The sequence below is a fragment of the Lissotriton vulgaris genome, chromosome 1_1, assembly GCF_964263255.1.
Source record: "Lissotriton vulgaris chromosome 1_1, aLisVul1.2, whole genome shotgun sequence".
Lineage (NCBI taxonomy): Eukaryota > Metazoa > Chordata > Amphibia > Caudata > Salamandridae > Lissotriton > Lissotriton vulgaris.
The window spans coordinates 78,008,068-78,034,333 of record NC_141685.1 but is presented as its reverse complement, the minus strand read 5'-3'; the positions used below and the strand labels follow the sequence as shown (position 1 = coordinate 78,034,333).

Genomic DNA, 26,266 nt, shown 5'->3' with positions numbered 1-26,266 from the left:
CTTTTATCCTTTCTATATTTGGTGTAAGGTTAAGGTTTGTAGTTCCGAAGACGAGGATTTATTTACATTACCTATAGCGCAACGGTGCTCATCTAATCCATTTTTATAATTAACAGTTTTACATATCACTCATGCACAGCAGATAATGTTGAGGCGATTTACATAGAATTACAGAACAGTACACAATAAAAAGGAAACAATATGAGATGGTCATGAACACAATAAAGTGGTGAATTTTTAAGGTTTTCGCAAGAGTGAGCAGAGTGGGCCGTGGTGTTCTATCCAGAGGCAGATAGTCTCAAACTTGTGTAACTAGTTAACAATGGTTGTTGAACAAAGGTGATTTTTCAATCTTTTGCTTGTCAATGTGTCAGCTTCAGAGTCTTCTTTCAGCGTCTTTTCTTTGATGGTATGCAGAAGATACCTTTTGTTATAACTTTCTTTTATGCAATGTGTGCTTCCTCTCTAGAATTACAAGATGCTTTAGATGAACGTTATTCTGCCATGCTGAGGCAATTTGTCTTTCTGATAATATTTCAGATGAGGATGCTGAAGTGGTCTTTCTACATTATTTCTGATGCTGTGTGCACAGATATGGTTTTGCTCTGGGTTAATGAAATGCAAAATTAGAGACTTCACTTACAGGTATAGTACTTTCCTCGCCACACCTAGAGTTTTGGAAATTATTTAAACGTAGAATGCTGGATGTCCTTCAATTTTTCAAAATAATCCTTTTTATGGCACTGACATTCAGTTGCTTATTGCTAAATCTTGCTTTCTTCCTCCGTAATTTCAATCACCTAGAGTATTAAAATGAAATAGTTAATACATGTACATTTCCAAAAATATAATTTACAAGCCAAATTAATGCAGAATTTGGAAAATGTTGAGCTGTTTTTCCAGACAGAGCACAGTGTAGAATGGTAGCATGAAAGTACTTGGATGTAGGAGGGAGGATTTGTAGAATTTTCAACAATTTATTAAGCTCACAAAGGATACATGTACCCTATGAAGTTGTAACATAGAACCCCAAAGGCAGATATTAAAGTCATATGGACTGACACCAAACAGCTAATATAAAAATATATACTATTAATTAATTTGTAATGCAGATTTCTGGGACTGGAATGACTCCCCCACGGACAAAAGGCATTTTCCCCTGCCCTGAGTTACCACCTACTTGTATCTGGTATCCTGACTTTTGAGTTTTGGCCTCAGCCTCAAGCAAACCTATTATGGGCTGCGAGGACTATGCCTAGACCAATCCCTCAAATATGGTCCAGAGTATGAATCAATAGCAATGAAATGAAGCCGTACTTTCATGTGTTCATTTTATTCCACCTGATTATCAGTTGTTAGGTTTTTCTGCACCTGGATTTACTGGGTGCAGAAAACCAGGACACAATTTTTTTCCAGACAGAAAAATTAGACTGCAAAGACGCATAAGACTCTGGGTGCAGCAGAAGCAGCCAAGACTTATGCTGTGTTTTTTTACTAACTGGGAGAAATTCTTCCCTCTGTTGGTGTTCACAGTCGTTGTCGGCCTGTGATTCGGCATTGAGTGCAAAGCGTACCAAGTATTGCTGAGGGGCCGAGCCGAGGGGGAGTTGACGAGCAAGCGGAGCAGAGCCTGGGACGACTGCCCGCATTTGTTTTGTGACCGGTTCCTGCTCCCGAAGATTTCTCCCGCTTCATTCGCGTCCTGTTATGCGGGCGCTTTAAGTTCTATGGATCTGCTGTGGGGGCAGGAACGGCCGCTGCCGGCACCGCGGTGCTAAGGCGCTGCTAGTGCTGCTGGTGCGGCGGCCGCTGCAGAGGTCAAAGGAGCCTTGGCCTGCGGTGCTGCTGGTGCGGTGGCTGCAGAAGGGCACAGAGGAGAATAGAGGAGCACAGAGAAGCCTTGGCCTGCCGCCTGATTTTACGTATTTACTAAGCATTGAGCAGAGCAGACAGAGCTGAGCCGAGGAGTGGAGGGAAGTGCCCACATCTGCCGTCTGTAGTGGGACTAGCTCTGGATTCCGCTCTTGCTCCTAAACGATTGCCAGCATTCTCCCTTGTACTCTTGTCAGAGATGAATAGCAACGAACAAGCAATGAACAGTGAGTGGTGAGTAACAAGTGGCAAGAGGTGTGTGGTGTGTGACGAGTAGCTAAGATTGATCGGTCCCTAAGTCGCTGAGCCATTGGAGTCTGTAATAAGTCTGTAATACAAAATCTTAGAAATTATGGAAAGGGGAAAGTGACAATAGACTTAGACCCTCTTGAAGCACCCCTCGGCCCCTGAATTACTCTGCATACCTAGACTACAGCCCTACCCGGTGCCCGGATGTTAATCAATCGGTTAATTAATTAATTAATTAAGTAACCAGCAGTACCGGTGGATTCTGTACAGAGGTGTGCTTTGTGGGTGTTTTCCCTTGGAGGTGTTTGGTGGTGTTTTTGTCCTATCAAAGCACCCTTTGGTCTTGTCACTGGCCCATTTGAGTCTCTGAAAGGAGCAAGACTTCTTCTCCTTAGAGGGTGTATTATGAGGTCAGGAAAAGAGCGGCCACCTTTCCCTCCTATCAAAAGGAAAAGAAAAATACAACAAACACCGATATTAGATACGTTTAAAATAAAACTGGCAGTTGACATATAGTCCTTTAAATCATCTAAGGTCCATACATTTGGGAAACTGGGAAAGTCGCTGTCAAAGTTTGATTTTATGAAAGATCCAACTGATGCTATGCTAACATTGCTAACTAACCCATGTGATCTTCAAACTCCAATTAAACCACTGAGTAGAACAAATATTATATCCCCAAGGAGTAAGTGAACTAGGCCACCCTAAATGTAAATGTAAATGTACAGGAATTTATATAGCGCAAATCACTGAGCGGTTTCTAAGCGCTTGCTTAGGGAACCCGTCCTGGTATTCCCCTGTGAGATAAACCCGGCAGGGTATCCGCAAGGTGAAAGCCAGGCATCCCGCCGCGAGGGGCCGTTGTGGAGATTAAGCAAGCTATTGCCCAGAGTCGCAGAGTGTGAACCTGTGAATCGAGTAGGCACCGGAGCGAGAATTGTCGAGTCCATGGACATTTTTAGGACTCAAGACCCCGCCGAGCTGGGAATTGAACCCTGGTCCCGGGCTGACCTCTGCTTCCAGGTCTGCCTCCTCTAACCAGTGAGCCACACTTCTCCACTAAAGCTGAAGTCGAACAAATGTCAAATTAAACTAAGGACCAAGTCAACCATTGGGGTCAAATAACGGACCTAGAGATGTTAACTATTCCACTTACTGGTCGTTCACAACAAAAGGACCCAAAATACACAAATCTAACAATGGGAGATACGCAGCAATTACTACCAACTTAGGCAGCCAATGCCAATAGAAGTGCAAGTAAAAATCAGAAAAGCTAACGTTATAGGGGAACCATCTAATTTGGGTCAAATAAATCAACCAGACCAAGAAGCTCCAAATGAACTAGATGGTGGGGTGAAAATCATTAGGGAAGCCAATACCCCACTGAAATCGGATCTTACTCTGTCTAAAATGAATTCAGTTCAAAAACAGGACCAGCCGAAATGTAATCAAAATAACGGATCTCAAATTAATAAGGATGAATACACCAGCAACCCAGAAACTCTGCAGCGTTGAAGTACTACGTATGAAAAATACGTTTTGAATAGTAGTCCACAATTCATTAATTCTTGTGACGAGGGACATGATTTTCAAGGACCACAAAAAGAGAAGTATAAGGACCTATCATTCATAAATGGGCAACACCATAACCCAGGTACTCAGGTACCAGGAAGTGGGAACGCAGCAGCAATTTGGTATTTATTCTTCAAAACCTAGCAATTAACTCTGGAAGCTTTAACATATCAGTCCAACAAAAAGGAGGTCCAAATAGATCTCTTGAGCGCTACGGCATCCTCTGTTGCTGGAACTGAGCAGAAGATAAGAACACAAAATAATCTAATAGTAAGGGCACAATCTCAGCCAATATCTACGTATGCAGAGTGTAGTTGTGCCCCACTAATTAAACTGGCTACCATTCCGGATATTTAAAAAACAATAATTGACGATGTAAAAGTGAATTTTCCTAATGTGGGAATTCAACCCATCAAGACCGACTGCCCCTCTAAAGATACAATAAAATGTAAAGACAATACTGTTGTTGTTAATGAAAAAATAGATGATAAAACAAAAGATCAAGAAGTGATAAACCTATGCTCAACACAATCAACAATGACAGGCGCAGCTCCGGAAGTTCATCTATCAAAAAGACAGAGGAAAAAACAACAGAAAGCAAGAAATAAAGCTTCTAAAAGTTTTTTTAAAAACAAATGCATCAGATATAGTGAGATTGAACACTGGAAACAACCTTGACTAAATATCATATTGTGAAGGTGAGGGTAAACACATGTCTCCAACAAAACCCTTTTACCCTCTATTTAATAAGGATCTATCGGAGGTACAAGCAGTTATGAAAAATAAATGCCTAAACAAGCAAGCTGATAGTATAAAAATTATAGAGAATGGGAACATTCAGTCCTTAGAAAAGCTGCAAGTGGAGGAATGTAATAAACAGGTGGAGAATAAGCCATCACAATTGGAAACAAATAGAGCAAAGAGTGAGAGTATCAGAGGGGATGAAACGAATAGAGATTTGTTAAAAACCTGGAAGGATATTAAATTACCACAAGATCTGGGAATCGAAACGAAGTAGTTACATAAACATTGACAATTATGGTCTCAAACTGTTAGTAATCATTATGGAAGGTTAATTGAGCATGCTGAAGGTGAAATTAGCCTGGAACAAATTAAATTTGATAACCTAGATCAAAAAGAAGGAGTGGTGCAGGTAATTTTTGCGATGGAATATAAATCTAGGGGTACTAATGATATCTTGACTCGTGGAAAACATATTAAAATTGTGTAATGCAGTACCCTCATTAAAGGAAATTAAATGTACCGACATAGAATCAATTGAATTCCTCACAATCAAGAATAATCGTGAATCGACATTAGTAATTTGGACATCTTCTACTGCCGCCAGCCTTATTATGCAAGAACATAATCGCTTTCAGGACTGGGGAATAAAAATAACAACTCCCCCTGCAACGTCCTTTTGTTTCAACAAAATTACAAAATCATAACCAAATGAGAACCGAGAATAATAAGAAATACTCAATATTTAAAAAAAAACATAGGTATGACCAACGGTCATCTTTTAAAATCATTAGAGGAACAAATAGGAGACCTATTATTTGACACTGTCAAATTAGGTTGGCTAACAGCAGCCCTCCATAATATCAGAAAGGATTGACATCTACAATCTGAAGTTCCTTTAAGGGTCTCAACAATTATGAATGAAAGAGTCAGATTATGTTCGAGGAATATAAATGGAGTTCAAGCAAAGATTCAGAATAACCAACTAGCTACTTTGTGCTGTTTTCAAATCATTTGTTTACAAGAGACTTGGGCTGTAGTTCCTTTTAGATTGGAAGGGTATAGGGTTATTACTCATGAGCTAAGAGAACAAGTAACTATGGCAGACCTTGTGGGAGTTTGGCTATTTTTATATCAACTGAGCTAAAAATGGAAAGTGAAATGGACGTCCCAAGTCAAAACGATTATCTAATTGTCAAAATATGATACAAAGAACAAAATATAATTAAATCTCTTGTAGTAATCAACATATATAATTACAAAGAACAATGGCGACCAATTTGATAATTATGATATTGCAGCAACTGGACAATGACATCCAACCTGAGATTATTATTACCGGTGATTATAACATGAATATGCTATGATCTTACGATAGAGATGTTGAAATACAATGGCAAAATTACTTATGGTCAATTCCAAGTTTTTTATCAACTATGGGTATGAGGGAACAAAAGATGAAAACATCGGCAAGACTCTTGTAAAAGAATGAGAAACCATTGGTCTAAGAGTCCTAAATGGGCGATTTCCTCAAGATTCGCCACCAGCATGGACTTTTCAAGCAGGGGATCATAGGTCTAGAATAGATTATACCATAGCATCGTTGAATCATTTTCATTTTATTTCTATCAAGGAAATCAACCTGACACTGGCAAATAATGCAAATGTTTGGATTTTACTGCAATAGTATCCTAAACAGACACACTAGTTGAGCTTACCTTGCGCACGATCTGTAGCACACCTCTGGCATACCGCAGGCACTCATTGAAATAAACCCGAGCCACTTTAAAAACGGCATTAAAAACTCACAAGCAGGGGGCGTGGCCAAGATGGCGGCGGAGTAGGACGCCTTTCCGTGCCGCTCCGGCGCTGATCCAGCAAAGCATCTAAAAACACGATCTTGGGGGTGCCCACGAGCCCCTACAGCGGCGGAGACGACCGCCTAGTGGAGCGGCAGACTTTGATGGGGTCGCCGAGGCAGTGTGACCTTGGGAGCGCCTAAGAGATCGAACGTAACCCGCGGCCTGTGAGACCCCGGGCTTTCCGGACATCGAGGCCCGGTGCGGTCGAAGGGCGGGGCCCTAGATCTGCCTGCAGACATTGGAGTAGACGGAAGGCTGTTCGGAACTGCGCTTGGGCGAAGGAGGTCCTGACGACGGGACCCAGATCGTACCCCACCACACCTGGGGGAGGTGGAGCGCCGGCCCCTGGCACTGCAGTGGCGCTTGGACGGCCAGCAGCACTCTACTATCTACGCCGTCCAGCCCTCCCCTCGCGGTTGGCGCCGGCGGCCTGTTTGAACTCTCGAGGCCCGGGGCCTGGGTGCTGTGCAAAGCCGTGACTGCGACGGGGCTAGGGAGTGACTCTCCCGCTAGTTGGTGGTGCGACACGTGCTGGGCGGAGGCCCGGAGGGCCGAGGCAGAAGGACACCGGCTCTCGGGGGTTCCCGCCTTGGGTACAGGAGACTCCCACGGATCGAGTGCCTGAGTGCGGGGGACTGGGAACTCTTGGTGGCGACGGTGGGCGCCGAGCACTTGGTCCGCCTGCAGGCCCCACTACTTTCCATAGCCACGTGGAGCCGGCGCAGGGCGCGGTGAGTCGCCATGTCTACTGTGCAGCTCAAACGGAACCAGGGGAAGGACAACGCCTCGAAAGCCTCCCAACAACCGGCCTCCCCTGGGGCGAGTGGGTCGTCGAAGCACTCGGATGAAGACGCCCCAGCGACGAAGGCCTTCATGTCAGAGTTGTTTGCCTCAATCAAGGAGGACATATCCGAACTCAGGGCGCAACTCGCCTCCGACTTGCGGGAGGTGCGGAGGGACGTGGACGGCATAGGAGAGAGGGTGGCGACCCTGGAAGACAGGGATTTGAGTGTGGCCACCGATGTTCATATGCTCCAGCAAGACATAATCCGCCTCACCGAGAAGAATTTGGACCTACAACTACATACGGAAGACCATGAAAACCGCTCCCGTAGAAACAACATCCGAATACGGGCGGTGCCATGGGACGGTGAGGCGGGGGATCTCCGGGGGTACGTCCAGGAGCTGTTTCTCCAGGTCCTTGATGAGGCAGACACGAAGGAGATACAGATGGACAGAGTGCACCGGGTGGGATTGCCACGGCGCGGGGGGGGGACCTCCCCCTGACATCTTGGTGTGTGTCCACGATTTTCAGCTTAAGGAGAGGATTCTTCGGAAAGCCCGGACCATCGAGTCGCTGCAATTCCGGGGTCATCGGCCACAACTATACCAGGACTTGGCTGCATCCACCTTGCAAAAGCGGAGGGAATTCCGACCTGTCACATCGTTTCTGAGAGAGAGGGGCATCGCCTATTCCTGGGGGCACCCTTTCAGGATCATCTTCAGATGGCAGAACCGCCTGGCCCAAATCCGCACGCTTCAGGCGGCAAAAGAGCTTTTGGGAATGGAAGATGTGCCGTCCTCGCAGGCCGCGGCGGCCTCCCCGTCTCGACGGCGCCGCCGTTCGAACTCATGGCACAGGGTGGGGCGCTCCCCCGTCAGTTCCCCTGCTAGACAGCGTCCGGACCTTTCTGCCAGCCTGCAGGAACGAGGAGCAGCAGTCGCTTCGGTGGCCTCGGCCACGTTGGCCGACTCGCAGCATAGCTCTGGGGCGGCGTAATCCCCGAGGAATGGCGGATCGGCGCCGGAGAGGCTCGGGCCTTCTGATCGAGGGTTTTGTAAGTACTCTGGTGGGAGACGACCTCGTTTGAGGCCAAGGGGAATAGTGGTTTCATTCCTCTGGCCTGTCGCTTGATTGGGGGCTTCCTACGGACTTCGGCCTACTGATCTCGATGAGTATAGTTATTGCACTTTTTTTTCTGATTCTGTACAATGTTCTGTATTGTTTAGGGGGGGGTTTGGTTGGGGGAGCATGGGGTTGGGGGGGGGGGGGAGGGGGACGGGACCCGTGACGGGAGGCCTTTGGGGATGAATGCGGAGTGTGAGTGGTGGAATGCGTGCCATGCTGTAGTGGGGATGATCCAACGACTATTCTGGAAACGTTTGGGAGCACGTTGCCGGGGGGGGAGGGGAGGAATGCGGAATGGGCGCCAATAGTATTACTGACAGCGGGATCTGTGTTGTGTGTCTACCATGCCAATTAGTATAGGCACATGGAACGTCAAGGGCTTAAACTCCCCTCAGAAGAGACAGAAGGTCCTGAAATATGTTGTAGACCATCACCTTGATGTTGTGGGGCTGCAGGAAACTCACTTGGCACGGAAGGATGAACTGCGGCTCCGCCACAGGGCGTACCCCATTGTGTACAGGTCCTCAGCTGTCACGAAGCATCGGGGAGTAGCTTTAATGTTTAAGGCGGCGTTGCATTTTCAACCTATGGGGGTCCGCAGCGATAGGGAGGGGCGGTGGCTGATGGTCAAAGGGCACGTTCAGGGTAGGCTATGTACGTTTGTTGTGCTCTACCTGCCCAATGCAGGTCAGAATAAGTACTTACAGGAGTTACTGGTGAAGGTGGGGGACTTTGCAGAAGGTCTTGTGTTCATGATGGGTGACTATAATTTGGTGTGGGACGGAGAGATGGATAGCTCGGGGGGGGCGGCGGGCGGACACAGGGGTCTTTTCTGGGGCTACGCAGCGAGGGGTGGAGGAGATGGGTCTAGTTGATGGCTGGAGGTTTTTTCACCCTGATATGAAGGACTATACGTTCTTTTCCCATGTGCACCACTCCTACTCCCGTCTGGATTACGTCTTCCTTAGTCAATCACTTAGGGGGAACATTTTAGATGCCGCCATTCTCCCGATATCTGTGTCGGACCACAGTCTCATGGTGCTCACGCTTCGTTGGTCGCCTCCTGACACCGCGAACCGGAAGTGGTACTTCCCGGCTTCGGTGGTCAGGGACGAGGTGTCCCATCAAGCCTTACGTTTGGCCATTCGGGACTTTTTTGTCTGCAATCCCCCGTCGGACACATCCCTGATGACCACGTGGGACGCCTTCAAGGCAACGATCAGGGGGACATGCCTGGGCCTCAACTCGCAATTGAACGCTTTACGTAGAAAGGAGAGGGAGGCGCTAGAGGCCGAGGTGCTCACGCTTGAGAGGGAGCACAAAGCTAATCCCTCGAGAATAACTCTGCGTCCCCTGACGGCGGTGAGGGGCAAGCTGAAGGCACACTATACGAATAGGGCCGAGCTCACCCTGCTGAGGCTGGGACGGCACTCCTACTCCAGTGGTAACAAGATTGGCAGGCACTTGGCCCGACAACTGAAGGACAAGAGGGAGCGTGAATACATAGGTGGGATTAGAGATACTGCGGGAGCGCTCCATCACTGTGACGGGGCGAAAGCGGACGTCTTTGGCCGCTTCTACGCCGCTTTGTACCAGGGGGAAGAGCTAGATACTGCTAAACAACGGGAGTTCCTGCAGCGCTTATCGATTCCGCAGGTCTCAGGGGCTTGGAACGACTTACTCGATGCTCCGATCACGAGGGAGGAGGTCCTCTCTGCCATCAAAAACTTGAAATTGCACAAAGCCCCCGGACCCGATGGGTTCACCGCAGTTTTTTATCAGACCTATGCGACTGAGGTGTGTGACTTCCTGGTCGCCCTCTTTAACGATATGGTTGGCCCTGGGGTGAATTCTGGGACTCTTGCGGAGGCAGTGATCACTGTCCTGCCGAAGCCGGGGAAGGACCCGGAGCAGTGTGCCTCGTACCGCCCCATAGCCTTACTCAATATCGACGCGAAGCTCTACTCGGCTATTTTAGCAAGTCGCCTACAGGACCTGCTGCCGACGATTATCCACGCGGACCAATCTGGCTTCATTAAAGGCCGCCAGACGCACGATAACACTAGGAGGGTAATCCACCTTATTGAGAAGGCGGACAAGTTCCGCATCCCGGCGGTCTTGGTGGGGCTGGACGCAGAGAAGGCCTTCGACCGAGTGGACTGGGGCTTCTTATTCCACACGTTACAGGCGTTTGGTTTCTCCGATCGATTCATCGCGATGGTGAGAGCCAACTTTTGCAGCCCGCGCTCGAGGGTGGCGGTGAACGGCCACTTGTCGGCCTTCTTCCGGCACTCACGAGGCACCAGGCAGGGGTGTCCCCTCTCGCCCTTGTTGTTTGCGCTCAGCATTGAGCCCCTGGCGCTGGCCGTCCGGGAGCACGAGGGGGTGAAGGGCATCCCATTCACGGGGGAACAGCACAAGATCACCCTTTTTGCAGATGATGTCCTGCTGTCAGTGGCCGACCCCGCTAACTCTCTTCCATGTGTGCGAGATATATTGCTGGAATTTGAAGCGGTGGCCGGCTTCAAAGTTAATTATGGCAAGTCGTATGTCCTGAACCTGACCCTATCTCAGGCCGAGGTGGCACAGGTGAGAGCGACGACGCCTCTGGCCTGGGCCTCGGGCTCCATTCTATACCTAGCGGTTCATCTCACCCCTACGGTGGGCGGCCTCTTCGCAGCCAACTTCCCGCCCCTCTTGGCCAAGTCGCGGGCGGAATTGGAGAAATGGAAACCAAAATTCCTATCCTGGCTAGGACGGGTACATGCTATCAAGATGGTCCTTCTCCCCAAGTATCTGTACCTGTTCCAGGCCCTACCGATCCCATTGCCCTCCACTTTTTTTAGCCACCTTAAATCGATGATGTTGAAATTTGTCTGGCAGGGTGGTCGGGCGCGGCTTTCGTTTACACTCCTGCGACGCCTGCGGACTGACGGGGGGGTCGGCCTTCCGGATTTTAACCTCTATTACAAAGCGGCCCAACTTAGAGTCATGGTGGAGTGGTCACAGCAGTTTTCCGACAAACACTGGCTGCATATGGATCGGTGTGTGGCAGGCCGGTCCATCTGGGACCTGGCATGGAAGCCGAAGCGGGACCGCCCAGCAAACGCGTATATTAGTACCCCCACGGGGACTACGCTGAAAGTCTGGGATACACTGGCGGGCGATGAGAGGTGGACGACCTTTCCATCCCCATTCACTCCATTGCATTTCCATCCGGAGTTCCCACCGGCGCTCATCGAGGGCCCCTTTGACGGCTGGAGGGAGGGGGGATGCCGGGCGCTACTTCACCTATTCCACGGCCCCGATCCCCTGACGTTTGGGAACTGCATGCGGGACTACCAAGTGCAGCCGGTGGAGCGATACAGGCATCTACAACTGCTCCATTGGGCCACGTCGCCGGGGGTGCGGGAGGCTGCGACGAGACCTCTGTCCGACTTTGAGGCCTTTCTCCTGAAGACCTCCGCCATGAAGGGGGTCATCTCCTTTCTCTACCAGCTGCTGCTCCGCTCGGCCCTTTCCCCCAGACCGCGCTACATGGAGCAATGGGAGGAGATGGTGGGGAGGGACATCACTGACGGAGAATGGTCAGCGCTTTGGAAGGACATGACGCAATTTAATCACTCCATACTCCTAAGGGAGGCGCATTTCAAAACTCTTACGCAGTGGTACATGGTCCCGGCTCGACTTCATCGCATTTACCCAGCGGTCACGGACAGGTGTTGGAGGGGCTGCGGCCTCCTGGGGGACTTCCGCCACATTTGGTGGGACTGCCCGATCATTAAACCCTTCTGGGTTGAGATCTTGTCCCATATTAAAGACATTCAGCAGTACCCTGTTGACGACTCCCCGGAGTTCGTGCTACTGGGTTTGAGAGACCCTGGCCTTGAACACCAGACGCGAGCCGACAAAAAGATCCTTTGGCTGTGTCTCGGCGCGGCCAAACTTACGTTGGCTTCGGCTGGAAGCGGAAGGAGGCCCCGGCGATCTCCCTCTGGCATGCTAGATTATGGAGGCTCTTGAGTCTCGAGAGAATGGCGGACATATTTTTAGGCAATTACAAAAATTTCAAACACGTGTGGGGCCCCTTGGTGTTCTTTCTCTCTGCTGGTTTGCCTTCGGCAGTTTGCCCGGCATCACTGAGGACTTTACATTTATTTCAGCTCTAGAGTATGCCTGTTGGATGAATGGGGAATGCGAGCGGCGCCGTCACGGGAGGGGGGGGGGGGAGTTTTGGGGGAATGGGGTTGGGTGCTACTTTGGGACAGTTATATCGATGAGATGAGGCTCACCTAGAGGACGGGGCAATTCTGGACTACTTGTCGGCTGCACTAACTGAGCGACCCCCTGATGGGGGATAGGTACGGGACTGCCGACATTCTCAGCGGACGAAGACTTTAATCCGCTGGCTTTCTGTTTTGCAACTTTGCCTCATCTTACTTTAACGCTTTCCCACTGTGTGGGACCATCTGTGCGCCATATGTGGTACCTTTTGTTTACTGTTCATTTTTCTTTGTCTGCAAAATAAAATAAAAAAATTTTACAAAAAAAAAAAAAACTCACAAGCAAATATTCCAAGCTTTCTAAAATTATGAAATTGACTTTGTTTAATTCACAAGTTTTATACAGCTCCTGTTACAAAATGCAACAATATTCACTGTCCACGTCCATCTATTTGCCCTTTAAAGCCCACAGCTCTGACACATAGATAGTCTGAAAGAATCGCAATCAAACAACATGGAGGAGGTAACAAAGCAGTTGTAGTGAACAGATTAATGTAATGTTAAGAGTCCCTTTGGGAACGAGCAAACTCTCCTTTAAAAAATTCAAATACAAATTAAATTCCAGTGCTTCAAATCAACTTGTTACAAAGAGAAAACCCACAGTGTTCTGGCAAACTCAAATCTTTCATTTTATGATAAACAGAAAGTACAAACCTGATTCACTTTAATACAGTCAACATTACACACATTTTTTATTCAAATAGTTTGTTGACTTGAAATTTTAACCAGTGGTTTCAATCTCAACCATGTGTAAGAACCAGAGTTCAACAGAATCATTTTATATTTTTTATCATACTCCGATGTGTGTCCAACTTGTTATCAGACTTCATAAATAATGTTTTTGTAAGCTCCTTGGCATGTTTAGATTCCATATAAATTCTTGGTTATTGAAGTACCCTAATTTTATGGAAGTTACAACTATGGTGAGTGAAAGGATATCGCTAGTACACTGTGGACACTGATGGAAATCCATGCCCATTTTATTATTTGCTTTTAATATTGTTCACCTCTACCCATTACAACATACGTTATAATCTAAAGCTGAAACACATTTTAGAAACTGAAACAGAAATTTGAGGAATAGAAACCAAATAAAATATACATTATATCAAATATTTCAGTTCATGGCGGCTAAGGCTGTGGTGACACTTGGGCCTTTCTCATAGACCTCAAGGCCTTTTCTCGCAGGTGTTATTCTAAATCATCAAGCTTTTCCTCATCATCACTTTCAGAACCCTTTATAGGTAAATTATCATCGTCCATTTCTCCTCTTTCCAACAATGAAGCAGGAGGGCTAGGTGCCCCCTCTGCATTAGAACCCCTTTCTTTCTTGTGCTTCTTGTGTTTCTTGTGCTTTTTAACCTTCTTTTTCTTCCTGCCACCTTCTTGGTCAGAACTCCTTACAGGAGACTGACTTGGTGAAGCACTTTGAGCTTTCTTTGCTGGTGGTGCGGGTGACCACGTTGGCGAGGGAGATCGTGATCTGGATGGTGATGGGGGTGGGAGCATCATTTTAGGTGGTGGCTCTGGTGATCCTGAGACGGATCTAGACGAAGACACTCTCCTCACAGGCAGCGGACTAGGAGAAGCCCTTTTAATCTTCTTAGGTTCATGTGTCCATGACACTCTCCTGATGGGCCTAGTGATTGGAGATGGTGATTGCTGTCTTCTTGGGGGTGAAGGAGAAGGTCCTCTGCGAAGAGGGGGAGGAGGAGTTGGAGAGATACGGGGAGGTCTTGACCAAGGGGAAGGCGAATGCCTTTTGTTCTGCAGTGGGGATCGCATTTCACGGTTTGACCTGCTTGGAGGGGATGCTTTTCTATGTTTTGAAGATAACGAAGGAGAGTGTCTCTTTGCCACTAGAGAAATTCTTTGTTTTGGAGGTGGAGATCGAGAAATGCTATGTTTTGGAAGTGGAGATGAAGATAGTCTTCTTTTAAGAAGTGGTGGAGGTGCGGGTGTAACAGTTCTTCTTTTGGGAGGCGGTGAAGGAGTATACCTTCTCTGTATTGGTGGAGAATACCTTCTTGGAGAAGGGGAGCACCTCCGTGGAGGAGGAAATGGTGTCCTGCACCTGAGAGGTGAAGGTGATCAACGTCGTCGTGGAGGAGTGGAGGTGAAGGAGTTTGGCGCCTTCTTACTGGAGGTGGGGATGGGCTTCTTCGTCGTCTTTTAGGCACAGGAGACTGACACCTCTTTCCCATTTGCTGCATTGTAGGAGAGAACTCTTTTTGACATCTTCGTGAAGGTGATGAAGTCCTTGAACCTGAATGACGTCTGCGACGTGCCATTTCACCATTTTTCACATTTCTTTTAGGTCTCTCTTCAGAAGAGGATGATGAACCAGAATCTGTACCAGATAAAGACTGCCTATTTTGTCATTTATACTGCCGTCTTTGTCACAGAATCTGCTGCTGCCATTCTACTCCCTTCGTCATCTTCAGATTCTGACAATTCCACTCTTTTCGTTTTTGGAGCTTGAGGTGGTGAAGATCTTTTTTCTAGGATTTTGTGTTTTGGTCCTGGAGACACCGAGCTGCGACCTTTCCTTTGATAACTGGATTGCTGAGGCGATGGAGATCTGGGTTCTTTTTGAGGGGGGCTAGGAGGTGGAGATGGCCTGTGCCGCCTTCTAGGGGGGCATCCAGAAGGTTACCCGCGGGGCTTTTGAGGAGGACATGATGAAATTCGCTTTGATGGTTTCTTTGGAGGAGGCGGAGTCTTTGAACGTGAAGAAGAGGAAGACGAACTGCTGCCAGATAAAGAAGCTGATGAATGGCGTCTTCTTCTGACTGGTGTTCTACTTCTCCTGTGTTTAGGAGGAGGTGGAGGGCGCCTGGGAGGACTACGTTGGCGAGGAGATGACCTTCGCCTTGGGCTTGAACGCCTCCTCAGTGAATAGGACCTGGAGAGTGACCTGTGGTGCCGCTGAGATCTGGAATGAGGAGGTGAATGTGACCTTGACCGGGACTTAGAACGTGATCGAGAACTGGCCCGGGGCTTCTTCTCCATCTCTATTTTAATACTTTGCTCTGGGGGTGGTTCTTGCTTGATGTCTGGGGTAGGTTCATGTTGCATAACTTTAATAATGTCACTGGTTGAAGTTGCTTCCTGAACAGAAGGCTCCCTTATTAACATAGAAGGCTCAGGTTCGGGAGGTTCTGGTTCTCTCTTTTCAGGCATAGGACTAGGACTGCGACTCTTTGATCTGTGCCGAGGAGATCGTGAATGGCTGTGTTTTCGCTCTCTTCTTCCAGGAGATCTTCTCCGCGGGGAAGAAGACCTGGATTTGCGTCTTCTCGGACTTCTGGATCTTCGGTCCCAACCCCTCATTTCTCGATCTTCTTTGTCCTTTTTTATATCTTTCTCTTCATCTTGCTTCTTTAAAAACGCCAGCTTTTCTTGCTCAATCTCTCTCTGTTTAATTTCCTCTTTCTTCAGTTCCAGAAAAGCAGTGGGTATGCCAGCAATATTTTCTTGAGCACTCAAAAGAAGCGGCCAAAGCTCTCCCATGAATTCTCTGGCATTCTTACCATTTAAAAACCCAGTAAATTAACACATTGTCTTCGAATCCCAGAATTTCAGTAATTCGCTTAGTTATTAATGGCTTGATAACTTTCATATTAACCGTGACCATGTCTACCTTTGTTTCCAGGCATTCTGCAAATTTTAGCTGTTCAAAAGCTTCTTCTGTTTGTTGCTGAAACGATTCTCTTGCTCAGCACTTGTACCGCGGAAGAAGCCCGCGTCCATCTTGCCTCTCTAGGAGAGCTCTCGAGGTCCCACAATGCAGCGTGAACGGGAGGCAATTTCATAATCTATTTCATAAAATTTTGTCTTATCAGATAGAGGGAATAAATATAAGCGACAACAATCAACAAATAATTGAGTTAAACCTAAATGGCCTAAGATATGAAAAATATACAACACTTCCGGGTGAAATAACAACAGTAAAATATAAGAAACTTAATTGGTCAGCTAACAACAAAGATTCTATTACAAACACTGCGCAGGCAATTGTTGATTTTCACTTCGAAGGAGATTATTCGAATGCTGTAGAAAAATGGTCTCTCTTCACAAAGCAATTAATTACCAGTCAATCTCAATAATATGCTAATAAAGGTCAGTGGAGGAAAAAAAACAGCATGTTCATTGGTGAAAATGTTGTTTGAAAGCCATCAATAAAAAAAAAAAAAATTTAACAGAATCATGAGATTGGTAAAAAAGTTCCCAGTTAATTTAATTTACAGAGTAAAGCTTAAAAAGATAAATACAGGAGTAAGGAGAATGGTCTGGAAGGACAAAATGAAAGAAAAGCAATAGTTGTGGGCAAAAGCTATATATGCTTGCAAAAGGAGTAATTCAAGTGCCGCTTGTGTGGAGGGACGAGAGGACCAGGGGAGTGACAAGAAGCCCTCCGCCAGCCTCGACCCAGAATGTGACGTAGGTGGTCCGCCGACCCATGTGGCGCCGCCAGGGCTGATAGACCTCCGTCGAGGCAGCCGCCTGCGTGGAGGGCCGAGAGGGGAACAAAGGGTCCCCGTCCAGCCTCGACCCAGAGCAGGACGTGGGGGTCTACTGACACCTGTGGCGCAGCTCAGCCATGGACAAGGCCGTCGCCTGTCTAGAGGACCGAGTGGGGCTCGGGAATGCGACCCGAGCCCCGCGGACTTCCCGCGACACTACCGGGACTCCCACAGGAGTTTGAGGCGAGGCAGAGGTGCCGTGGTCTGAAGGAGGGACCCCCGAAGGAGCCGAGCCAGTTGGCACTGGGGCGAAGCGAAGGGCCCCACGCAATGCAAGGGATTCGCCGACGTCCCAGAAGGGGAAGGAGGAGGAGACGCCAACGAGGCCTGCAAAGCCGCTGTATATGTCTCCATCTGGGTTCTCGACGCCCCCCTCACCGGGAAACGGTGGATAGGAGAACGACACGCGGGCCGCATCACCAGCGGAGAGCCCACGCCCCCGGCAGGCCGAACACCAGCCCCCGGGGACAAGCTGCGACACTTATCCACCGGGGAGCGACGCTCGTGCGACATCGGAGAGGGTTGAGGATGCTGATGAGGACGGCCGCTTCTGAAACCGTCTGCGGAGGCTGATCGAGGGGATGAAGCCGATCTTGAGAGATGCTGCCGAGAGTAGTTGCTTCCAGCGCTCCAGCCGCGACTTCTGCTTTAACAGTTGGCACGCCTCACAATCAGTGGTGCTGTGATCTTCCCCTAACTCCACATGCATCCTCAGCCTCCTCAAGCATTTTATTCATTCATTTGTATTTCTTTTTTCCTGTCATGGGGCTGACTGCTCAGATATCCTTACAAGTAGGATCTTTTGAATTCTGCATGAACCGATTTACTAATGTTCCTAGTTGAAAATGTCATTTAGAAGTTAAATATATGTTTCTGATGTGAGGTAGGGTGGGTATGTGTGAGAATGCGTGCGAGAGAGAGTGTGTGTGTCTGTATCTGTCTGTCTATGTCTGAGTGTGTGTGAGTACTTGAGCGTGGGGAGCCGGCTCTCACTATACTATACCAAAAAGAGGTATAGTGTGCAGAGAGTCCAGAGGATCACCCAGAGATTTTACAGAGGCTAAAGTAGATCATATTGTCTCTCCTTAAGGATGAATACAGGTACTTGGCCCGTGATAATGCTAAAAGACAATTGGCCAATACCCAGAGTAGAATATATGAGCATGGTGATAAGGCGGGGAAGCTGATTGCTTGGTTGGAGAGAGGGGATTGGGCGTCCCGGCTAGTTCTGGTGCTGAGGTCCCCCGGGGCTGACAGGGTCACTGACCTGCAAGAAATTGTGGCGGTCTTCGGCAGATATTATGAGAAGGTCTACGCGGCCGAGTGTCCTTATTCGGAGGCCGAGAAAGCAGATATGATTAGGGATATCCCGATGCCTATTCTTTCAGACGACGACAGGGGATTCCTCGATTCTCCCCTCACCAATGATGAGGTGGCGCAGGCGATCAGGGGGGGTTCGTTCAGGTAAAGCGTCAGGCCCGAATGGGCTTCCTATTGAGCTTTACAAAGTCAATGCGAATAAGCTGGCTCCCTTTGTCAAGGGTATGTTTGTGGAGAGTAGGGGGAGAGGACGGCTTCCATATGATCAGCGTGTGGCGAATATTATTGTCCTCCATAAGGAGGGTAAGCCGAGGACTGAGTGTTCATCCTACAGGCCGATCTCTTTGTTGAATGCCGAACCTAAAATTTTGGCGAAGTTGTTGGCAAACCGCCTGGTTAAGGTGATTACTACACTGGTGCATCCCGACCAATCGGGTTTTATGCCCCGCCGTAACACAGCTCTCAACTTGCGCAGGTTACACGGGGTAATTGGTGGGGCTTCGCAGATACACGGGCCGACAATATTGCTCTCTTTGGATGCCACTGTGGCCTTCGACAGGGTGGAGTGGCCTTATCTGTTTGCTGCCCTTGGTAAGTTGGGGATAGGCCCGGAGTTCATTTCTTGGGTTCGCCTCCTGTATTCTGGTCCACTGGCCCAAGTAGTCATCAATAATCACACGTCGTCAGATTTCGTGTTGGTGAGAGGCACCAGGCAGGGCTGTCCTCTCTCCCTGTTGCTTTTTGCACTGGCGCTTGAGTCGCTAGCGGCCTGGGTTCGTTGGGATAGGTCGATCAGGGGGCTCCGATGGACGCCAGACTGGGAGGACAAGATATCTCTCTATGCAGATGATATTCTTTTGTATTTGTCCTCTCCTCGAGCTTCGCTTTTGGCATTTCTGGATGTCCTGGAGGTTTTCAGTAGGTACTCAGGCTTTTCTATTAATTGGACGAAGTTGGTCCTGTTTGTATTGAGCGGTGATCCCCCGGAGGTCCCCCCGCGCTGTCCGGTTAAGTTGGAGGTCGCGGGTTTTAAATATCTAGGCATTTTTATATCCTTGGACCCCCGTAGCAGGTACTCTAATAACCTGTTGCCTCCGTTGGTTCGGCTCAGGCGTGATGTGGAACGCTGGAGGTCACTTCCTCTTTCCCTTCTTGGCCGAGCTGTTTTGTTCAAAATGATGGCTCTTCCTCATTTTCTTTATGCACTCCAGAATTCTATGGACCCGGTTCCGTAGTCGTACTTTAAGGAGGTCGAATCTCTCCAGAGACAACTTCTCTGGGAGGGGAGGCCCCGAATTGCGTATGCGAAATTGACGCTGCCGTGGTATAATGGCGGGATTGGCCTGCCCAATATCAGGAAGTATTATTGGGCGTCACAGCTGGTGGCGGTTAACCAGGCTGTGTATGGCTCGCCACTAGACCCCGGCTACATTATGGACCGTGGCCAGATTCCTGGAGGGGACTTTACTAGGGCGCTGTATGCTAGGCGGGGACGTTTTCCGATGGTGGGACCAACGGCGGTGGCTGTTGGGGTCTGGCATGAGGCTAACCGCTCCCTTGAGTGGGAGGGGAAGATCACGTTGGCAACACCCCTCTGGAACTCGGAACGTTTGGGCAGCCTATGGAAATCAAAGGGTTTCGATAAATGGGACCTAATTGGGATCTCCTGAGTTGGTGATCGATGGGGAAAGGATGGTATCCTCCCATTTGAGACCCTGCAGAAACGATATCAGATGCACGGGAGCGAGAGGTTTCGCTATCTTCAGATTAGGCATGCGCTGCTAGCTAATATCCCCCTTGGCGTGGCGCCTCCGGAGGCCTCCCCGCTGGAGGATCATGTACTAGATGGTCATCTTCCGACGAAAACGATTTCTCTGATCTACAAAAAACTAATTAACCATGCGGAGGATCCCTTGGTGGCCCTGAGAGACCAGTGGACGGCGGATGGTTTGCTCCTGGATGAGGAGGACTGGAGGGAGGCAGTGGCCTCTCCGAGGGTCGTTGCCATTCAGATGAGGCTTCGGCTGGTTCAATTAAAGATTCTCCATCGCTGTTACGTGACCGGCCCCCGGTTGGTAAGAATGGGTTTGGCAGTGAGTGGCGAGTGCAGGTGAGGGGGTGGTGAGTCAGGAACTTTTTTTCATGTATTGTGGGATTGTGCTCTCATTCAGGGGTATTGGTCAGCTATTCATGCCAAGGTGAGGGAGGTGTGGGGAGTGGGGTTTGAGTTGGCAGCGAGGCGTTGCATCCTGAATGTCTGGGACCCGACTGATTTTACGTCTTATGGAAAGACGTGGGCCACACTGGCTTGTAGTATTGCGAAGCGTAATATAGCTCAGCTGTGGGGGGCGGTTCAGAAACCAACAGTCAGGAAATGGATGGATGATTTGGATTGGTGCATGTTCAGAGAGCGGGCTGTGGATGTGGCACGGGGTAGGCCCCAGAAATGGGGGAAGATTTGGGGGCCCTGGAATGCTTACAGGGGTGAAATATGCACTCCCCCGGTGGCCATGGAAGACCCGGAGGTGCTGGTGGATCCCTGATCCCGAATATAAATCTTATTGTTGATCCTTATGGAACGAGAAGATGTGAACAGATTTGTAATGCAGATTGCGGCACAGTGCATTTATTGTAAGTGTATTATTTTTGTTTGTGTTTAATAAAAAGAATTTTTTTTAAAAATAACATCTGCGACAAAGTGCCCTCTTGTGGTGCTCGCCAGGCATTGTAGTGGTGGTGAGGAGTATAGCCCAATGATGAAGCATGTCACCTTCAGGTGAGTAAACGCAACTTGTCTTAAAAGCACATGCTTCCTAGGGTGTCTGCGTTCAGTTACGGATAATGTCTCTGGAACGAACCTCCGGAACAGTATACTGTAATTTGACTGTTTTATTTTAACAAATGTACATAGCAGATATTGGCCCTTCCTTGTTTCACAAAAATGATCGGATACCTGCCTCCGAGCGCACTTCTTACAGACGAGTATGGGGTTATCATGTTGCTGCTACAAGCTCCTTACCTGTGCGAGTTATCAGGATCGATGCAGGGAGCAGACCCAAACTAGCCACACATGGAGATCAATGACAAATACTGAAGAATTAACCGAGCTTCCAAGCTGGTGACCATTACATAATTGACCTTGAAAATAAAAGACACGTTTTTAGTATTCTGGTGACTCATGACCATAAAAAACAAAGGTTATAAATTCAATATTGTGTCAAATACTTAAAAAATGGAACTGGGTGTGCTGAATCGGATGTTGTCCCAGGTCATGTGTGACACCTTCCACCACTATTGCTTATGTGAGTTGTATTTTTTATTTATTTATTTATTTATTTATTTAAAAAAAAGTTTTATATAGCGCTGGCTAAACCCGGAGGTATCAGAGTGCTTTACATGAGCATCAGATCATAGTTACAGGTTACATCATTACAAAGGTTACACAGTTCTTAGAGAATGGCAACATAGTTACATGTAAGGTCGAGATAAACAATAAGCACAAATACGTAAGGGGAAAAGCAGGCAAGGTGAGAGATTACGGGGAGGGGTGGGTTGGAGCACGGGAAGTAGACAGATAATGAGGACGGGAAAGGGGAGGGGTGGGTGAGAGACACAGCATGGGAAGAGGAGAGGAAGGGTGTTGGGGACACAAACCGGTGGACGAGTCAAGGCAACGTCCAAAGTCCAGTAAGGTGTGATCCCAGGGCAGACAAGGGGAGAGATTCAGGGGAGAGAGGATAGGAGCTAGGGAAGAGACAATAAGGAGAGACGAAAAGAAGTCTGCCTAAAGACCGACTGGGTAGGTGACGACCAAGGAGGGAATCCACGGCCCATCTCCTCTATAGCTAAACCAAGTAGCTCCATCGGGCGTCAGACAAAATAGTTCAGTCTCAATACATTGAGAGAGGAGGGAAGGAGAGACATAAATAGAGGGAGGATGCGGTAGGAGACGACAGGAGAGACGAAAGGTAGTGTAACTATGTGGTTCAACAATAAACCAGAAAAGATCAACAAGTAAACATTATATCAAACAATCAGCAATACAATTAGGGGAGGAGAGAAAGGAGAGAGAAAGTAGTGGGGGGTAGAGGAGGAGGGAAAGTGAGGATAAGGGAAGAGACAACCGTAGAGATGAAAGGAAGTCTGTCTAAAAACCGACTGGGTAGGTGACGACCAAGGAGGGAATCCACGGCTCATCTCCCCTATAGCTAAAACCAGGTAGCTCCATCGGGCATCAGACAAAATAGTTCAGTCTCAGGTGGCGAGGGAAGAGGTTCACAGAAAAACAGGGTGGGGACAAAGGACAGGCGCAAGCGAGGGCAGAGGACAGAAGCTGGAAAGAGTAGGAGCGGAGGGGGGGAAGGTTGGGGGAAGTGGGAGCACATATTTCAGCAGCCGCAGGTTCATTTCTTTTATATAGCGCTGGCTAGACCCGGAGGTATCAGAGCGCTTTACATGAGAGTCAACAATGTAACAGAAAAAGTTCAACAATCACACAAACCATTCAAAACATAAGCAATACAATTAGGAGAAGAGAGAGGAGAGAGAAAAGTAGTGGAGGGGGCAGGGGAGGTGAGAAAGGGATGATAAGGAAAGAGACAATAAGGAGAGACGAAAAGAAGTCTGTCAAAAGACCGACTGGGTAGGTGACGACCAAGGAGGGAATCGAACACGGCCCATCTCCCCTATAGCTAAACCAAGTAGCTCCATCGGGCATCAGACAAAATAGTTCAGTCTCAAATAAATTGAGAGCGGAGAGAAGGAGAGATATAGATAGAGGGAGGATGCTGGAGGACCCGACAGGCGAGAAGAAAGGAGGTGCAAAAATATACCAGAAAAAGATCAACAAGTAAACATAATATCAAACAATCAGCAATACATTAGGAGAAGAGAGAAAGGAGAGAGAAAGTAGTGGGGGGTAGGAGAGGTGAGAAAGTGAGGTATGTAGTGCGCTATACAAATTTTATGACTTGACTTATGACTTGACTAGAGACGAAAGGAAGTCTGTCTAAGGACCGACTGGGTAGGTGACGACCAAGGAGCGATGTTGGTTAAAATCAGAGGCCTGACGGAGATGAAGCATGACATGGCTCACTTAGCAGTGAGATGAATGACAGTTCCCCAGCCCTTCCGAACTTTGACCTACAGAGGCTCGTTGGCCATTCATATTTTTTTGCAACGACAAAGAAACTTATATTGCAGCTTGTGTCAACTGAAGAGATTAAACGTCTGGGCGTGTTTCATTAACTACTGACAAACATGGACAATCAAGAACATGAGTTTCTGGAAAACTATCAAGCACCCAATCAGAATCAGCCACCTTCACACTCAGGAATTCTTGAGGCTTTGGAGAGGGTGAATTGCTTATGGTATAAGAGGAACACTACATCGACTCAAAGCTCACTTCTCAGGGATGTACTGAACTGCCAGCCTCATGGCACACTTAGCCAGCTTTTCACCTCCTCCTCCTCAAACTGTTGACCAGCTATCAGGGCAAATGAGCCTGCAGCAAAGCATCGCTGGCTTGGTTCCACACCAGACCAGGCAAGGTGGTCAACTCCATACTCCTCCAAGTCAGCAAGCACTCTGGTCGAGCCAGTCCTAACCCACATGAATGTTCCCTATCACAACTATTTTAATGGTACTAAGTTATGTTTCTGCCAAATGATTGAGTCAAAAATTGAAAGGTTTTACTATGAAGAGCTGAAAGAGAAATCATGAAGTTTTTCAATATTTCTGAGTCTGCAACAGTACACAGGAGCATTATTTCTCTGCAGCAGCAAATCATGTATGTGCCCTGTAGAAAGCATGTTTGAATGAAACATTGAATGCATTGCAGCCAAAAATCCATGCAACAACATAGAGTGCAAGATATTTTGTGTTATTATTCCAGCAGAACGAAATGCCATTCCTAATGTGTACGTAATTTTAAAGACAACCCCAGATAAATGTAGGGTCAGTGTTGTTCTTCTGCCTGTTAAAAGGCTATCTCCATTAATGTGCCAGGAAATAAAACACTATGAGAAATCCTACTCTATGGCAGGGTGCTGCCTGCTACTATATTGCAGGTTACTTCCAACATAATCTGATTTATACATACATACTCCAGGGTGCTGCCAGCTATCGGGTCTGCACACAGCAGACTGGAGCCACTCAGGAAGGAGGTAGGCTCTACATTTCATCTTAAGACCTTAGGTTACATTCACAGCCTGATGGGTCTGGAGAACTTTTTTCCTCGCTCTAACTGCGCCGAGCAGATGGACTTAGCCCAACATAGGCTGTGCTGTGTGCTGGGTGATGCCTGGCATCTTATTTTCGTTGGCGGGAGGATGAAGCTCTGATAGGAGCTACTACAAGAAGAGCAGAGAAACAGGACCACAGATCGCCACAGAGCGACAACTGCCCAGAAGCTGAAGAAAGAACTGTGAAACAGCAAACCTCCTCCACCCTGGAGATTCTCCAGGGTAAGCAAATGATGGTAATGACATGGAAACTGCAGCATTAAGGTCACACACAACAACATTGTTCCCTTTAAACCACAGGTAACAGCCTACAAGAAAAAAATAAACAAAAAGCAACAAAACTAGAAAATGCATTTCTAAATACTACAAAAGAGTTAATACAAATGAACAATATTAAACTTTGTTGATACCTTAGTAATGTGCTCACTTCTTGGCTTCACTCCATCTGCAGTGATAACGCTCTGAAAGGAGAAAATACTGCTGTGAGTCTCAGAGTCTTCAGTGTTACTGGTCTCAGTCACGAAGACTGTGGTGTCAGAAGATAACTTTCTCTTATTTGGCTTTATAGTTCCACCAGTCACGCCATCGCTTTTAGCAGACACGCTACTGTCAGCGGCATCATAACTTCAGGCAGATCAGCAGAGCGGATATCACCACTCACATTGGGTGAACAGACTCGTCTCTGCTACATACATCCACTCTGTTCTCAAATTTGCTTGGGGCTGTCAAAATACAAAGAGCTGCAATATATTCTTCACACTTTCCTGACTACCTTGTTTTAAAAGGGTGTGACATTCAAGCGTGATTCTTGGTTCATCTGCAAGCTGAATATTTTGTAGAGGTTCTATTGCCACACAATACTAGTCCCACATTCCAGTTTGTCCACAGGGTGTTTCAACCCTGGTAGGTTATGAACTGCCTGTTTTGCAGATAATTTCAGATAGTTTCTGGAAGAAACTGAATTATTATTTGTTGTAGATGAGGAACAATCACAACCATTGTCAGAGTGAACTTTCAAAGCCGTTCAATTAATCTAGGATCAACCCCCTGGTACCTAAGCACCGAACAGGCAGGCTTAACTTAAGGTAATATGTAAAATATTTATGCAGAAACCAAAAAAGTAAAAGTCAAAATGCAAAACAATAAAAAACCCAAACGGAAATAGAAAAATTTAAGTAAAATGTATTGAACAAAATGACACTAAAATGACAAAATCCATTAAGGGGAATGAGATATGAACTGTAACGCTGTAAGAATCACAAGGGGCCAATGGATGAGGGGCCCGGCCATGGATTAGTCACTCTGGAGTTGACTGCCAAGTCAGAGGAAACCGGAGGCCATGGCCTGCAAGCACAAAGTGCAGGAATTAGAATTAGTGGTCCAAGAAGACATCTAGTGCTCCAGGCTCAGATAGGGCTGCTGGCCTACAGGGGGATTTACGACAGGTTCGGGCGCAAAGTACTTAGACTATTGAGAACAAGCAGCAGATGCCCAGCAGGGCAATAGCAGATGGTCGATGGCAGCAAGGCCCAGGCGAGACTGAAAGGGAGTGACACCTCTGGCCCTTACCATCATGCAACAGTGTATTGGAGCTCAGCGGGAGGAAAAAACCCGATGAAAGCCACCCACTGGGGCTGGGACCCCCACAACAAGGCAGGCCGGTCTGGTGGTGTGGTAAGAGATATAGCAG

General features: G+C 47.7%; 1 long non-coding RNA gene across 1 annotated transcript; it reads right to left on the bottom strand.

Annotated features, from left to right (window-relative positions):
* Positions 1 to 336: 336 nt before the first annotated feature.
* On the bottom strand, positions 337 to 25,040 carry LOC147737408 (uncharacterized). Its single transcript, XR_015297229.1, has 3 exons — positions 24,987 to 25,040; positions 21,354 to 21,472; positions 337 to 800 (listed from the first exon to the last, which is right to left on the bottom strand). It is a non-coding gene; the product is annotated as an uncharacterized LOC147737408 (long non-coding RNA).
* Positions 25,041 to 26,266: the final 1,226 nt, after the last annotated feature.